Source organism: Beta vulgaris, chromosome 7 (genome assembly GCF_026745355.1).
Source record: "Beta vulgaris subsp. vulgaris cultivar EL10 chromosome 7, EL10.2, whole genome shotgun sequence".
Classification (NCBI taxonomy): Eukaryota; Viridiplantae; Streptophyta; class Magnoliopsida; order Caryophyllales; family Amaranthaceae; genus Beta; species Beta vulgaris.
Window position 1 is genome coordinate 47,663,138 of NC_079208.1, and position 19,292 is coordinate 47,682,429.

Here is a 19,292-nt window from a genome sequence, read left to right on the forward strand (position 1 = left end):
GATTATAGGGAACCTCTAACAGGTTGTCCAAATTACCTGAATTAGTTGTTAGAACAGTTTTGTAGGTCTTTGATTAGCAATAATAATCATGTGAGGTGCAAACATTAAATCATACAATCATTCATATGAATATACAATATAGAATAAAAGAAATAAATAAGGGAGATTTAGGGAAGAATGTATGAGAGAGCGTTAATTCCTTCAAGATACACAATATGACAAGTAAATTGTAATAAAAAAGGAATTAAATTAGAGTTAACCCTCGGGAATTATACCTTTGTCGCCTAAGTCTTATGCAACAATCTTCAGGTCTTTGCTTGCTGGCCTTTTTTTTATTGTTTTAAGATTATTTTTTATCCTTTGATAAAATTTATCCTTTTAAATTCGAAATCAACTATTTTAGGAATAAAAATATGATTCTCGAAATATCCTTTAAAAAATTAATTATCAAGAATAAGTAAAATTAAAATATAAAAATGCAATTGATTTTTATGATAATTAATTAGACTTTATATTTTTGAAATGCTTTTAGGCTTTCGGTTGTTCGATTGCTCTTCCTTTGGACCGAACCAATTGCGCACTCAATCAGGAGACATAATTTTGTGTCTGCAAAAGCCCCCACTTTGACTGAGGTTCAGGAAATTGATAGTCAAAACATGCGGTGTCGAGACGGAGAACGATTTTAAATGCTTTATAGTTTAGAACTGATCTATATATCATCGATTTCTGCAAGTCTGCAAGATGAGAACTACAAGTAATCTCATTACCTGTATGAGAATATTTTAATAGATAGGTGCAAACAACTTAAAAATAATAATGCACGTAATGATGCAATGATGTAAACTTGGACTCTTCAAGGATACATGAGACCCTATGCAAGGATCAGAATTATGCAAAGCTAACGAAGACGAAATGTAATGCAAGATGAGGGTTATGCAATAGGAGGTATGGATATGTAAAGAGACATAATGGTTTTCAAAAACTGTTTTGGTAATGAATCGGGGTCCGCAAGTGAGATCCTTATATTACAACTCTTGCGGAGTTTAATTTGGAGGAACCACCACATATACATGAAACCCCACTTTGGGTAAGCTTGTCATGAATTAGGCATTATGAGCTTAGATTGAAATGTACTTGATCTGTATTAAGCATTCAGAGTTTGTCACTAAGGATTCTTCAATTGATATAGGCAAAGTCAGATATCGCTAGAGATCATGGAATCGTTTGAGAGTCCTTCAGAAATAAAGAGAGCTTGGATTGGAAAAAATTAAAAATTTAAATTTGTACTCATATAGATGTAGGTGGGAAAAGGCTTTGACATGGCTAGGTTCAGGCTCGAGTCTATGTCGGGGTCTAGAAAGAGTATACTCCTGAATACTAGAAAGTCAAATCATTAGACCTTGTTTAATTTATTTTATTGAAGTGTTCAGACCTCGGACGAGAATTCCTAAGTATCCTTGCAGAATTAAACCATTCGTAGCTATGGCTCTGATTTTTCTCATTTGTTTTTGTCCTAACTTTTGTCTAGTCCTCCCTTTCGGATTTTCAACAGCGGGCTTGGACATACCTTGAAGAAGGAGTTGGGGTTGATATGAAAGGTTGAAAGGCTTAAGGTTTGAGGTCTTGATGAAAGATTTAATTGGATGAGCTAAGGTAATGATATAGGATTTGGATTATATGACTAAGGTTTTGATGGACAAAAGGATTTTGGAATGAGGGGTATTGGAAGGCTTTGAAGGTTGTTTTGTGGAGCTTTTAAGGTTATTTTGTGGAGCTTTAAAGGGATTATTTTTTGGCTAAGGATTAGGATAATGAATGATGGTTTAAGGGTTTATATATTTTGGTTGCATGAAGATGGTTTATGGATGATGACCTTTTGAAATAATGGAGGGAAAAGGAAAATAACTCCTAATCCAAAGTATGTCCACTTTTATTATTAATCAATGTTATTTCGTGGAGATTTGAAGGGATTTTCTTTGGCTAAGGATTAGGATAATGAATTATGGTTTAAGGGTTTATATATTTTGGTTGCATGGAGATGGTTTATGGATGATGTTCTTTTGATGATGGAGGGAAAAGAGAAATAATTCCTAATCCAAAATATGTGCACTTTTATTATTAATCGAGGTTATTTTGTGGAGATTTGAAAGGATTATTTTTTTGCTAAGGATTAGGATAATGAATGATGGTTTAAGGGTTTATATATTTTGGTTGTGGAGATGATTTTTTTGTATCTTTCTTTTTTTATCATTAATCAAAGTCATTGAGGATGATTTGATTCAAGTATCATCATCAAATTCGAAGCATATATGATGGTGAAAGGCCAATGAAAATAAATAAAAAATAAATAGAAATAAAAATGGAAAGCTATAATAAATGAAGTCCTATAGTGACGTAGGCTCGATGAGAAATGACAAAAATGACATAATGTAAGGATCTCTGACTCATCTTAAGAAACCAAAAATAAAAGACTAAGCCTTTAGATTGTTGATGCACTTCGCAAAAGGGTTGTTATGATGTCGATTATCATTGTAGCAAGTATTAGAAATCTGTTGTCACCGACCATGTTTCGCAGCATATTTATGGTATTTGACACTAGATGTCATGTGGAATTTGCGGTAGAAGTATAGGTTGCATCTTTTGAATTTTCTTTTAGGTGTCGGGTTCGGAGTCGACCCTATGAAAGCAATCACACCTCTATTGTGAAGGCAGTCATAAGTAAATCTCATGACTCTAAATGAAGTCGGGATGGTGATAGTACGATTGATGAGATTTAGTGTAGGCTCACATTTTGTTCCTCCATTAGGCATTATATTTAACTACTTTAATTAGTTGATGTGAACATACCGTTAATTAACTGAGAACATATAGCTTTTACGTATAAATATTGTTTGACATACAATGAACACCTCAGTAATAAATTGAGGAGATACAAATTATAAGAGGGAAAAGAAAGTAGAAGACAAAAAAAGCAGGAAAGAGAAACAAAAAACAAGAGAGAAAAATGTTCATATATATATTTGCTACCATATAATCCAGTGTTGAATATGATCATTGGCCTGAACATATGATCATTCTAATTAAACTTCAGCAAATAGCACTGTACACAACAATTGATCCTAGAATGAACACACGATAATATCTGTAGATAAAATTCAAAAAAGAGAAATCAGGAGAGGGAGAGAGAAAAAAAGGAAAATATATCTTATAAACAATATGATGAATAACACAAATGAGGAGAAAGAAAATATAATATCTCGAAAATTTAAACTTTGCTTAAATTAAATAATAATAATTAGTGATTAATATTATCCTTTAATCATAAGTTAGAATTGAAATCTTGTTACTCTGTATCCAAGTAAAGTAATAATTAATTCGTTAGCTGAATATATGTTCCAAATAATAACAAGGTATGTTAGATTAGATAATTACATTAGTTAAAGTAATAATAAACAAATTAACTAGTAAAACTTTTCAAGTACTCCTAATTCAATGTGGGAACAAATTTGTTAGTAGTAAGAATAAAAAGGAAAAGGAAAAGAAAAAGAGAAAAGAAAAGAAAAAGAAAAAGAAAAGGAAAAGGAAAACTCAAAATAGAAATTATGTTACTTTCAACCCATCCCCATTTTTCTTCAAAAACCAACCCAACTATGGAATTTTATTCAACCCACCATTTATTTTACACAAACAAACTCTTATTCAATTAAAAATCCCAATTCAAATCAAACCCACCCAAAAATCTAATTTTTCATCAAATCAAACCTACCCAAATTCCAAAAATTAAACCCCAACAAGGCTATATAAATAACCATGGTTGCTTCAAGATTATCACCAACTCACCATCCACAACTCCACTTAAACATTTGCCGGAAAACTTCCACCCTCGCTGGAAAACGCCACTCAAAACACCCCCTTAAGTTCCTCTATTTTTGCCCCACACCACCCCCTCTCTCTCTCCTCTGTTTCGGGTCAGCCACCACACCCCACCGTAACGCCGTTGCACTGCCACCTATACTCAGCACCACCAGACCCACAGCGCGCCTCCTATGCGCCACCACCGCACCACCACACAACCACCCTCCTTCTCTCGCCTTTCTCCTCCTCTCTCTCGCGCCCCACCTTGGTCTTCTTCAAGCTGCAACCACTATTGCACCAGACGCCGCTGCTCGACGAAAGCCGACGAACCACCATCGTGCCGTTGCTGTCGCAGCCCCACCAAAATGCCAACCGATCTCCCTCCTTAGCTCCCCTGTTTTCGTGTCTGAGCATAGATTAAAAAGGAAGAGATATTACAAGCCTCCCCCGGCTATCAATATTGTTAAACAGGATTCCAGGTAATATCTATTGCTAACGCCCACGATCCCCTTCGAAATGTGTTTCTGAAATGATGTTTATAATTATGTTAAGTATTTTGTGATATGATTCTTTATATGGATTGTGGGATACTTAAATTGTTTTTAAATGAGATTCGTAAATGATGATCTTATGAGTTATTTGATGTCCAAGTATGGTTGATGAAAGATCTATGGTTTATGCTGATGAATGCTAAACAAACAAAACATGATAAATAAAAGTGAAAGAGGTTATGGCAGTATAATGTTACGCTTATATAATTTATGGTCGTGCACATACCTTCCCACCCGTCGTACACCCGAAATGGGAGCCGGCTCCTTGAGGGGTACCGCATGTTACGCTACTACTCTATTTTGGTACGAGCAGTGTAACCAACAAGGGAGTTGGGCTCCTTGAGGATCATCGCATGGTGGTGTATCCAACAAGGGAGCTGGGCTCCTTGAGGATCATCACATGGTGGGAGACGTCCCACATGTCTATACTCGCCAGTAGGGCTGGCAATGATGCGAGTCGAGCTCGAGTTTGACTAAACTCGACTCGAACTCGAAAACTCATACTCAAACTCGACTCGACTCGAAAACTCGCGAGTTTCAAATTTGCAAGCTCGAACTCGAACTCGAAACCTAAACTCGAACTCGAACTCGTTTCAAGCTCGAACTCGAACTCGTTTCAAGCTCGAACTCGAACTCGTTTCAAGCTTTTTGGTCATTAGATATAGTTCTATTTTTTATAGAAGAAATTCTTTACTTTGCTTTTTGGTCATTTTATACACTTTTTTTTCATTTTTTTTAAAAGAAAAGTACAAGTATTTTTATAGAAAAAAATAAAGTTAAATAAAACAAAAAAAATTAAAAGTATATATATATAAAATTTTATCGAGTATCTCACGAGTTTCTCGAGTCGAGTATTGAGTTGCTCGACTCGACTCGTTAACCTGTCGAGTCGAGTTCGAGCTCGAGTCGAGCTCACTCGAGTCGAGTTTTGACCGAGCTTTGATCGAGTCGAGTTCGAGTAGCTCGCGAGCTGTCTAAACTCATTGCCAGCCCTACTCGCCAGTTACCATGTTAAAAGATGAAAAGATAATAGGAACTTATGAAGTATCAAGATGCTATTTATAACTGTTTACTTTGCTATTATTTCATTACGAATTTGAAATATGTTTTACTATATTCTCTTCTCCCTATTTCCAAATAAAATGAATTGAAATGAATTTACGTTGTTAGGATAGTATGTTACTGAGCTTTGGCTCATGATGTTTTGTTTTCTATTTTAGGTATGAGCATAGCCATTGCAAGAGCGTTGTTAATAAGGAACATGTTCAAGGAAAATTGTGTGGTATCTTATGTTAGAGAAATTATTATTATAATTTGAGTCGAGTATTTATGTATAATTTTTAAGGACTATTTAAGGTTGCATTCTATTAGTGGGCCATATCCCACAGGCTTAAGAACATTTTCGCTGCTAAGTATGAGCAACTGTGTTTAATTAAGGTTATGAATTTTCAGGGTGTTACAGAGTGGTACCAGAGCTGAAACCTAGCCGGAAGTGTGGAGTAATAGACTTTGCACCGCCTAGGTACGATCATTTGGGAAATTAGATATTGAGAGAGTCGAGGTTAATAAATGACCATTTGGGTAATAGAGTCTAAGAAATGAGATGCTGAATGGAAAAGTTATGAGGTTTACGCCTAGGTATGTCCTTTGGGAGTTAGGCATTGAGAAACTTGAGGTTAATTGATCACAATTTAAGTTAATAATGGAGACTATGACATGTGATGTTGAATGAATAATTAATGAGGTTCTGCCTAGGTATGGATTTTGTGGGGAATTAGATGTTGAGTGGCTCGAGGATAAGTTGATGGATATTCAAGTAATAGAGACTAATGACTTGTGGAAAAAAAAAAGAAAAAAAAACTTTTGAGGCATGAGTTGTTATATTTAACGTCGAGGTAAGACACAAAAAGGGATCAGTGAAATAACGTAAATAATATTTGGAGACATTATGGCGAATGAAATTTTGGGTAATAAAAAGGTTAAGTCATAAGGAAATATATATATAACCATCTAATAGGTTAATGGTATTGTGGACACTATCGAAGTCGTAACTTAGGATCGATTTTTATTTTAAGAAAGTTCGTGCGGTGATCACATGATTAGAAAAAAAAATTAAGGAAAATTAGGATTTCTTACTTGAGGAATTAGGAAGCAAGAACACTATTTCAATCATAAAGATTCGAGTTTTAAAAGTTGAAGTACGTTATAATGTGCCGCGAGCTAATGTTGGGTGTTATGGTCTTTAATTGCCGAGGAACGAATTATGGTTTTTAAGTGGAGCATTCATTTAAGAATTAGACAAATTATTATCTTGAAGGAACAAGAATGTGTCATTTGGAGACATAATAACTACTTGGAGTATAACTTGGAAGTAAGCATTTGGATGTCGAGAGAAATTTTGAGAAATAAGATCTTAACTATTAAGGTCATCATATTTTGAATATTTTATGAAGATTTTGGAAAAGACATCTTGTATGTGGAGAACTAGGTATAACACTTTGTGACGATGATAATTACCTTAGTATGGTTATTCAGATAAGTTTTAGAATGTGTAATAGATAATTCTAAGTGCTCAGGTTCATACGGAAGATGACATGTTGCGATGAATGTGGAGAAAATTAAAGTTGGGATAAACAGTAAATGCTATTTGGGTTTGATAAAGCGAGCAATGAACCTTGCGCATATCAGGTAAATGTATAATTAGGTTGGAAATATGTTACAACATTGTTAAGAAAATAAACGCTTAGCCTTGGGACACTGATAATGAAACAGGTTTGATAAGACGGTTGAAATTAAGGATATGTGAATAAGAAATAGAAAATTTGAGGTTTTAGGAATAAATTACTAGATGATATTATTATAATTTTGATGATTTCAAAAGTCTGACAAAGTTCATGCTATAAAATGATGGATGGTGAAAAGATAAAGGATATACAGATGTGTGCAAGGAATAGTTAAGCCGGGGGGGTATTATAAAAAGGACAAGTTCGATTAATAAATATGGGCTAAATATTTCTATGAAATTGGATGCACCGAGTAGTAATTGTGTTAATGATTTTGGAATTCATGGAAATTGATTTTTTTGGGAATTTGACATTATCTTTAGGATTGTAATATTGGTTTTGAGATTATGTGACTAATAAATGTAGAGAATTAAATGACGAACAAAATTGTGATAAGGGTATTAAGTGAAGATAGTACAAGAGCTTACAATCTTACTTGAAGGATGGATGACCGTATTGGATAAAAAAAAAAATTGGTTGGAGGTAGAAATAAAGTATAACTAAATCACTTGTAAGCAATACTTCCTTACCAACCTTATTCTGAGATATTCTCAAAGCCATCAAATTCAATGATATTCTTGAGTAAGGGTATAATACTAGTTCTCATTAGTGATAAGACATTAATAATTGAATTTTTAGATATAAGTTTGATGCCTTGGAAATATTGATAGAATCATTGTAAATACGTACTTGTTTTAGATTATAATAAAAATGAGTAACTTAGTCCGAAGTATTTTCTTTTTTCTATGACCAAAGAAATTGGCCTTGCAAGGTTTGAAAATCTAATCTGCCGATTAATTGTATTATGAATTATGAGATTTCATGCCTAAATTTAGCACGTACTATAAAAAAAATGTATGCACTTTATTTTGTTTTACCAAGTTTCGAGGACGAAACTTTTTCTAAGGGGGAGAGAATGTAATATCCCGAACATTATAACTTTACTTAAATTAAATAATAATAATTAGTGGTTAATATTATCCTTTAATCATAAGTTACGATTGAAATTTTGTTACTCTATATCCAAGTAAAGTAATAATTAATTCGTTAAATGTTGCAAATAATATAACAAGGTATGTTAGATTAGATAATTACATTAGTTAAAGTAATAGTAAACAAATTAACTAGTAAAACTTTGCAAGTAGTCCTAATTCAACGTGGGAACAAATTTGTTAGAAGTAAGAATAAAAAAGAAAAGAAAAAGAAAAAGAAAAAGAAAAAGAAAAAGGAAAAGGAAAAGGAAAAGGAAAACTCAAAATAGAAATTATGTTACTTTCAACCCATCCCCATTTTTCTTCAAAAACCAACCCAACAATGGATTTTTATTCAACCCACCATTTATTTTACACAAACAAACTCTTATTCAATTAAAAATCCCAATTCAAATCAAACCCACCCAAAAGTCTAATTTTTCATCAAATCAAACCCACCCAAATTCAGAAAATTCAACCCCCAACAAGGCCATAAATAGTCATGGTTGCCTCACCATTATCACCTACTCACCATCCACAACCCCACTTAAACACTCGCCGGAAAACTTCCACCCTCGCCGGAAAACGCCACTCAAAACACCCCTTTAAGTTCCTCTATTTTCGCTCCACACCACCCCCTCTCTCCCCTCTGTTTCGGGTCAGCCACCATACCCCACCATAACGTCGCTGCACTGCCACCTATACTCAGCACCACCAGACCAGCACCGCACCTCCTGTGCGCCACCACCACACCACCACACAACCACCCTCCTTCTTTTGCCTTTCTCCACCTTCTCTCTCTCGCGCCCCACCTTCGTCTTCTTCACGCTACAGCCACTGCTGCACCAGACGCCGCTGCTCGATGGAAGCCGACGAACCACCACCGTGCCGTTAGAGATGGCAATGGGTCGGGTCTAGCCAGACCCAGACCCGTTTATTTTTTTAAGATCCAAACTCGACCCAGACCTGCTGGGTCTAGAATTTTTAGACCCAGACCCACTGGGTCTAGTGGGTCCATGGGGACTAAATGGGTCCTTCTTAGTTTTTTATTTCAATGACTATAACAGTAGGCAGTGACTTTGCGTGACATTTTTTATCAAACTACAATGACATTCTCGAACAGTAGCTAATTATTCACAAAAGCACTATAATTTCACAATTACAATAAATTTCACAATAGCACTATAAGTATATAACGGTAGCTAATTATTCTATCAAATTACAATGACATTTTCGAACCAAACTACAATTTTAGTTCATAGAATATGCACATTTTCTATCAATTCTAAAAATTAGAATGGTTATAGCATTTATAAAAGATTACAAATTAATTATCAAAATAAACTAGAGAGTTAGAGTTGCAGATTCATAACTTGTGACTTGCGAGTTTTGAGACTATAGAGGTGGCCAGTCCTCGACGAATGCTAGGGACTAGGAGTATGCCGGATTGTGTGGTCACCGGATTGTGAAGTGGTCGCAATCAAATTCAACTCTCCCTTAGAAAAGTAGGAGAACCAACCAGTTTTACGGGGGTTGTGCTAGGAGTATCAAGTTACTGTTACGCTATTAGAGAGCCATGGAGTTAGAGTCTTAGAGAGTTAGAGAAAGAAAGAAACAGTTGTTAGAGATGGGTAGGGCAGATGGCGAGTATTAGGCTATTAGGGTTTTGATCTTTTAGAATTTTTTAATTTTTTTAATATATTAATATATATGGGTCTGTGGGTCGGGTCTGGACCGGGTCTGGGTCTGACATTTCTGGACCCAGACCCGACCCAGACTCATTGGGTCTAAAAAATGGACCAAGACCCTTATAAATGGGTCTGGGTCTGGTCCAGGACCCATTGTCATCTCTACGTGTCGCTGCTGTCGAAGCCCCACCACAGTGCCAACCGATCTCCCTCCTTAGCTCCCCTATTTTCGTGTCTGAGCAGAGATTAAAAAGGAAGAGATATTACAAGCCTCCCCCGGCTATCAAGTTTGTTAAGCAGGATTCCATGTAACATCTATTGCTAACACCCACGATCCCTTCGAAATGTAAATCTGAAATAATATTTATAATTATGTTAAGTATTTTGTGATGTGATTCTTATATGGATTTGGGATACTTAAATTGTTTTTGAATGAGATTCGTAAATGATGATCTTATGATTTATTGATGTCCAAGTATGATTGATGAAAGATCTATGGCTTATGCCGATGAATGCTAAACAAACGAAACATGATAAATAAAAGTGAAAGAGGTTCTGGCAGTATAATGTTACGCTTATCTACTTTATGGTCGTGCACGTACCTTCGCACCCGCCGTACACCCGAAAAGGGAGTTGGCTCCTTGAGGGTACGGTACGCACTATCTATTTTGGTGCGAGCGGTGTATCCAAAAAGGGAGGGGCTCCTTGAGGATCATCGCATGGTGGTGTATCCAAAAAGGGAGCTGGGCTCCTTGAGGATCATCACATGGTGGGAAAAGGACGGCTCCCATCACATGTCTATACTCGCCAGTTACCAAGCTAAAAGATGAAAAGATAATGGGAACTTATGAAGTATCAAGATGCATTTATAATGTTTACTTTGCTATTATTTCATTACGAATTTGAAATATGTTTTACTATTTCTCTTCTCCCTGTTTGCAAATAAAATGAATTGAAATGAATTTACGTGTTAGGGTAGTATGTTACTGAGTTCTGCTCATGATGTTTTGTTTTCTTTTTAGGTATGAGCATAGCCATTGCAAGAGCTTGTTAATAAGGAACTGTTCAAGGGAATTGTGTGGTATCTTGTGTTAGAGAAATTATTATTATTAGTTGAGTCGAGTATATATGTATAATTATCAAGGACTATTTACGGTTACATTGTATTAGTGGGTCATATCCCACAGGCTTAAGTTTCGTTTCCGCTACTAAGTATGAGCAATTGTGTTTAATTAAGGTTATGATTTTTGGGGTGCTACAAAAAACTAATAAGAGGTGACAAAAATCAAGTTAGAGAAAATAAGAGTTTTAGATAATTAAATACAAAGTCAATAAAGTAGAGGAGAAAAAAAGTTGCCTAAAACCCAAATCTAGTAAAATAAGGTCACCTTGAGCATGTTCATTTAGGTGATTATATGTTCATCATGTGTACGATGTTCATTGTAGGGACGTGTGCACGATTTAATTTGTGATAATTTACTGACTTTTTGTATATTGCAGAGAACAACTCATTGTCCTTGGAAGATTCAACTGTTGTTAGATGCATCAAGTAATTTCTTGCGCAAAAGTAGATTCCTCACATGCATGTCTAGCGAAAAGTGAATCGTGTAGTCGATTTTATTACAATATTTGTTCTCTCGGTCCGACCATCCACCAAGATATTGACCCTTTTCGGTTATTAAATTCACAAATTCTTAGGTGTAACTATTTTGTGTAACAAGATACTCATCACACGTGTGAAAGGTGAATGTTGGGTGCACCGTGCGCTGCTCCACACCACCACCATGAAAAAACTCTCTTATTAGTTTATCTCTCCTCCTCCCGATAGCTCAACCTCTCATAGTTCACCAAAACACAAATTGTTTCCCAAATTCTCAATTGATGAAGACGAAAATCATATCTTGTTGCGATTATCTCACTCAAGAAGATGAAAATCAATCATATATTTCTAGGTATTACAACCTTTGAATCAAATCTTGTTGCTTTTTCTTTGTTCGCAAATCATTAATCCGATAATTTTTGATGTTCTTGTGCGATTGATGTGAATCACAAACCTAAAATCATCAATTCGCGACATCATTTGTTCTGGATGATTCGATTCTTCTTCTATCTACTTAGCATCAACCTTTGAAGAAGTAGAGGAGAAGAGAGAAAATTTAATTAAAAGTTGAGCACAAAAACCTTCAAAATCGGCCTCTCTCTCCTCAATCCACCATTGATGTGAGCTTCAACAACTAACAACCGTGTCGATGCCATCATCATCACCTTTAATTTGTTTTCTTCGTCGAGAGATCCGGCAGCACGGTAGCGTCATTGTCCACAACGACAATGACGGAGAATATTGACGCGAACGTCGGTGCAGCGATGCTACAATTATTTTTTCTCTCCTCTGTGGTTTTGTCGCCTTTGAAGTTCTTCTTTGCCTTTGAAATCTTTATTCGAGGGCTTTGTGGAGTAAAAGCGTAAGTTTGAAGTGTTGTAGGTGATTGGGGTGAGATTGATGAGGTGGTTGTGGTGGCGCGTGGTTGAAAGCATCGTTGCCTGATGATTTGGAGCGTTGAAGTGAATGGAGAGTGAAGGTGAGATAGAATATGTTTTAGTGAAAATGATATCATTTTTGTGAAAAATGATATAGATGTCAACAAATATTTTGTCTTGATGAAAAACTGACACAAATTTGATGAAAAATAACATAAAAGTGAATAAATGATAGCATTTGTCTTGTAAATGATATCAGTTTGTATAATAATAATAATAATAATAATAATAATAATAATAATAATAATAATAATAATAATAATAATAATAATAATAATAAATATATATATATATATATATAAAGAGTAGTAAAATGATGATGAATAAAGGAAACGATAAAAGTTTGTTGAAAATGACATAAAAGTGAGTAATAATAATAAGGTTTATAAAGTGTTAAAAAATGATAATGAATTGAGGAAAAATGATACAAATTTGCTGAAAAATGACATAAAAGTGAGTAATCATGATATCATTTATCTTGTAAATGATACATATTTGTGTAGTAACGATAAGGTATATAAATAGTTGAAAAATGATAATAAAATAAGGAAAACGATACAAGTTTGCTGAAGAATGACATAAAAGTGAGTAATAATGATATCATTTCTCTTATAAATGATACTTCCACCATTATTTTTCTATTGCAACAATGAGATTTTTACACTATTCACTCAAAACTGTTTCACTATCTCTTGCGATTTTTACGTAAGGAAAAATATAGTCATGTGAGATCTTGTTAGATTCGTCTCGATTTATACTTCAAAATATCAAATTTGTATAATTTTTACTAAAAAATAATTAAAGATATTAATAGTTAAATTTGTGCATTTGCTGAAAACTCTATTGTTGCAATATAAAAAGAACAAAGATAGTATATATTTGTGTAATAATGATAAGGTATATAAAGAGTTGAAAAATAATAATACAATAATGGGATACAAGTTTGTTGTAAAATGACATGAAAGTGAGTAACAACGATTATCATTTCTCTTATAAATGATATATGTTTGTGCAATAATAAGGTATGTAAAGACTCGAAAAATGATAACAAAATAGCGGAAATTAAATGACATGGAACAACTCTAAAATGATACAAGTTTGCTAAAAAATGACATAGAAGTCAGTAATAATGACATAAAGAATCCTACAAATGACATAAAACAACTTAAAAAATGACATGAGACAACTCGAAAAAATATGATATGAAATACGCCAATAATAACATGAAACACTAATATTAGCTCACACATATGAGATGTTTTTTTATAAGAATATGAGATGTTGTTACACAATAATTTATGGTGTAACATGTTATCCAAGACGCACTCTGTTAAATTTTCTTATTTTCTTCGATTGATAAGTCAGGATAAAGTCTTATCATTAGGGGTGTTCGTGGGCAACCAACCCAAAACAACATTTCGGGTTGCTCTTTTTACGAACCGTAATCGTTTTGACCAGTTACCGCTTACGTGATTAACCGATTTTTTGGTACGGTTTTCCGGTTAACCGTTAGCCATATATATTTTCTATTTTTTTGTGCATACATTTTAATATTATATGTACTCTAATATAGTAGTAAATGTAATATAAAGTGGATAATAAATACATTGGAAAACATATAACACTAAGAATTCACTTCATTTTCTAATTATATTGTTTATATTAGTACTAGAATTTCCAAATAATTACATACTTACTCTAATTGTTGTAACTTAATAACAAATATTAGAATTAATTTAATTGTTTGAAAATGTTTCACAATAATTAAATATAGAAAAAAAATATCGGTATTTTAGTAAACCATTTACTCAAAAATCATAACTATAACCTTAACTGTACCATTTAACCGTTAATTTCATCGGTTCGGCAACCTTTCCGTTAAAATATTTTTTATCGATATGGTTACGACCCATTTAGACTGTTTTTCATACTTCGATACAGTTTTTTGGTTTACCGTTTTTTATTAACACTCCGACTTATCATCCTTAAGAATGTTTTAGTTTGGCTCTTGATTGAAAAGTCCTTCCTAAACTTTCTTTCCTTACTAAAGAAACAAGTACCAAGGAAAAATGAAACACATTCTAACTTGATCAAAACTAAAATCTTCTTTGTTGTAACATCATATATTTTTAGTCCAAAGTTTAAGTATATATATTACTCATAACTTATGGAGGGGACGTTCTCTTCACCTTAAAAACACTAAACTTATATGAACTTGTGTGAACTGAATTGAACTGAACTTATCTAAACTTATTGGACTTGATTAGACATGATTCAACTTATTGGACCTAATTGAAACTTGTTGGATCCAATTAGAACTTATTGAACCAAATTGAAACTTATTGACTTGACTGAAACTTATTAAATCTAATTGGGTCTGATTGAAACTTATTGATAATTGACTATTTGGATCTGATTGAAGCTTATTGGACATAATCAGACCTGATGAGACCTGATTGCACCTTACTGAAACTTATCAGAACTTATTGGACCTGAAACTTACTTTTTTTAAGGCGAAGAGAACGCACCCAAAAATTTCCTAATAAGAATTCAATTTTCGAGTTTAAGTTTTTTTTTTTTTTGTGTGTGTATATATATATATATATATATATATAATATATATATAATATATATATATATATATATATATATATAGAAGAGAACGCACCCAAAAATTTCCTAATAAGAATTCAATTTTCGAGTTTAAGTTTTTGTGTGCGTTCTTATTAGAAATTTTTTGGGTGCGTTCTCTTCGCCTTAAAAAAAATAAGTTTCAGGTCCAATAAGTTCTGATAAGTTTCAGTAAGGTGCAATCAGGTCTGATTATGTCCAATAAGTTTCAATCAGATCCAAATAGTCAATTATCAATAAGTTTCAATCAGACCCAATTAGATTTAATAAGTTTCAGTCAAGTATATAAGAAGTGAGTTCATATATATATATAAGGGAAGGGAGGAACAATGATGTCCTCTTTTGAAATGCCTATTTTGCCCTTCTTCCCTTTCTAAATTACAGTTTCACTTATAAATCAAAGGGGCTTCAAATCATAAATTTTTTTCATAATTATAACAATCACTCACAAGTCAACTAAAATCATAAAATTGCATAATTTACATTATGCAAATCACTAAAATGAGGAAATTTTATAAACTACAACCTATGAAAAAATTGACTTGAAATAAAAGTGTCCACTTTCTTTACAATTTATGAAGTATTGTACTTAATTCAAAAATCAACTAAAAAATTATAATATTAGAAATCATAAATAAATTCAATAAAATTTCTATTTTATTCATAGAATTTAATTTTGCAAAGTAAAAAAAGAAACAAAAAGAATGGTGAGAGACTTAAGTGACAGAAACTAAACCAATCAAATTTTGCAACTAAAAACAATTATACTTCTTATGTCTAATGTTCAAATTTTGACTCTAATGCCGTAGAAAATCGAGTTTCTGTTTCGACAAAAATTCAAGCACGCATCGCGTGCACAAAATTCTAGTATCTCTATTATATAAGCCAAGGGAGGAGGTGTGGTGTCCTTTTTTGAAGTGACTAAAATACCCTTAATGATCTAATTAATGGAATGAAAAAAATTACAAAAGCAAATCATTTAAAAATTCTCATTCCAACTTGCCATTTAAAACAAGTTTAAAATGGTATATGCATCAAATACTTCAATCAAAAATTAAATGGACAAAATATTTATACCTTATAAAAAAAAGATGGTGGCATACATAAAGTGCACATGAAAAGTCTGAACATTCACTACCTTTGATAGTCTTTAATCCAGTTAAACCAACTCATTATTTTTGTTCTTTCTGTTCAATATTCATTCACAAAAAATTAATGTTAACAATCACTCACAACCTTTTTATTTTTTTACATTAGCGAATTAATATATCTAAATTCATCTAACTGTTGAATTTTTCACATTTAAGTTTAATCATAAATAAAATACGAATGGAGTATCTAATAGAATAACAAATTTTGAAATTAACGCATGCATCGCGTGCATATGAAGGCTAGTATATCATTGGAAGAAGAGGAATATGACACCAACTTTTTTTTGAAGGGACTACAATTATATCAAAATAAAATGTAAAAAATATAGAGAATACCTTTTACTTTTTTTTTTTTTTTTTTTTATAAATGGTAAGGAAAAGAGTAGGTTAGGAGACCCTCCGCACGAGGGGAGCTCCTACCTTATCAAGTACAAGTATAGTATGAAGAGCAGAGTGAGTACAATCATCTATAGAGAACTGTGACTCAACTAAATGACCCACATTAGCCACCCAATCTGCTGCTTGATTAGCTTCCCGGTAGATATGCCGAATATCCGAAGCAGAAAAAGAACATAAGAGTTGTTGAATGTCCTGTATAATATGAGCAATCTGCCACGGGGGAGACCAGAGACCTTTTACCGCGTTAATGACCATAAGATTGTCACCTTCGATTTGTAGATTCAAAATGTTATGCTGCAAAGCGAGCCGGAGGCCTTGTTGGAGAGCAGTAGCCTCGGCACTAAAGACGGAAGACGAACCTAGGTTGAAAGCCGAGGCTGTAATTAATTGGCCCGCAGAGTCGCGGATGATTATGCCTGCCGCCGCCGAGGAGCCGCGAACCGAGCCGTCAAAGTTGAGTTTGAAGAAGGAGGGTGGAGGGGGCTCCCAAGAGACCGGGATGGAGGAAGGGTAAACCGGAGATGAGGGGGGGTTAGGTGAGATGGAGAATGGGGAGCCGAGTGAGTCGCACAGATCAACCGCATTCCTGAGAGTCCATTCTGAAAAAAGAAACTTAGCTTTATGTAAGATACGGTGAATGTTAAGAGACTCACCAGTGAACATGACAGAGTTTCTTTCCTTCCAGATGCTCCATAGAAGAAAAGCAAATTTAACAAGGGAAGAGCGGTGAGGTCGGAGGGAGGACAATGTAAGATGTAAGGTGGTCAGTGGAATTGAGTGTGGTAACCAGTCCTTAAAGTCGGGGAGGTGCCAGAGGGGGGTGAGAGAGGGGCACCCTCCAAACAAATGATCAACCGACTCGTTGTGAGTGGTACAAAGGGCGCAATGAGAGAAAGGAATAATGTGCCGGTGAGCTAGGACCTCACGGACGCCTAGACTGTTGTGACAAATTTGCCATAAAAAAATTTGCAATTTTGGGGGTATCTGAAGGTTCCAAATCCACCTATGCGGCCATTTTTCCGCATCTTGGGGAATATTGTGAGCTAGCCAGGTAGCCGACTTGATCGTAAATTGACCAGAGGAAGTAGGCCCCCAAATAGGTTCGTCCGGAATGGGATTAATTGGAAGGGGGATTCCTTTGATGGACGATACAATAGAGTCGGGGAGTAAATGTTTCAATTTGTTGATATCCCAAGACCTATTTGCAAGAATGAATTCTTGGACACGAAGCGAAGGATCAATCTGGTTTTCCGTGAGTTTTAATTTTGTCATTAAATTCTCATTTGTACACCAATTATGGAGCCAGAATAAAATTTGCGATCCATCACCTATTTTCCATCGAATTCCTTGGTGGAGAAGGTTTTGCTGTTTTAGAATGTTTTTCCAAATCGGAGAATCGTTTGGTTTGGGTTTACACGCAAAGAAGGATTGGCCCTTTAGATATTTTTGTTTGACAAGGTTAACCCAAAAATTGTCTGGGTTAGTAAGAATCTTCCAGCCCAGTTTAGCGAGAAAAGCTTTATTCATGGGGAGGGTTTGGCGTAACCCAAGACCACCCAGCATTTTAGGAGTGCAAATCTTATCCCATGCGATGAGGGGGGTAGCATTTTTCTCTTTATGCTGACGCCAAAAGAATTGTCGGTGTAATGTATCGATAGACTTTGCTATTTGGCAGGGAGCATAGTGGAGGCACATGTGTAGGAGGGAAGAGCTTCGAGATTAGTCTGGATGAGAGTAAGTCTGCCAGCTTTTGACAAAAAACCCGACTCCCACAGATTTATCCTACTAGATGTTTTTTGGACAATATGTGCGAGGTCAGCTTTAGAGGGATGGTGGTTGCTGAAGAAAATCCCTAGGTATCTCCTGAGAGACGAGTTAGGTAGCATATTAAAATGACTAGCCAGAGCTGTCTTACGGGATGGAGGAATTTTGCGGGAGAAGATGACAGTAGATTTATGAAAATTTATTAATTGGCCAGACAGCGCACAGAAATCATCAAGAAGGGTTTTGAGGTTCCTGCAAGCTGAAGAGGTTGCTTTGCAAAAAAGAAGGCTATCATCGGCAAACATTAGGCAGGGAATGGTAGGTGTGCGGGGGTGTAATTTAAACCCAAGACCCGAATTTCTGGAGTGACATTGCAGTGTTACTTTTCGGATCAGGACTTCCATACAGAGGATGAAAAGATAGGGTGATAGAGGGTCACCTTGACGAAGTCCCCGAGAAGGTCGGAACCAAGGAGAGGGCTGGCCATTCACTTTGAGGGAGTAAGAAACATTAGTAACACATTCCTGGATCCAAGAAACCCAGGTGGGAGGGAATCCGAAAGCTTTTAAAGTTTGCCAAAGAAAATCCCATTCAATTCGGTCGTACGCTTTTTCCATGTCAAGTTTTAAGGCGCACCATCCAGTCTTGTTTTGTGACTTGTGGAATGTATTTAGTGCTTCTTGTGCAATTAAGAGGTTGTCGTGAATAGAGCGATCTTGAGTAAAAGCGTTCTGGAGGGGGCTAATTTCCCGTTGCAAAATTGGCCGGAGGCGAGATACTAGTATCTTAGATATGGCCTTGTAAATGGTGTTGATAAGACTAATTGGACGGAAGTGATCCGGGGAGTCTGGATCTGCTTTTTTGGGAATAAGAGTGATCAAAGTGTGATTCAAAGAAGGTGGTAATTTGCCGTGATAGAAGAAGCTTTGGACCGCAGTGGTAAGTTCGCGGCCAATTATAG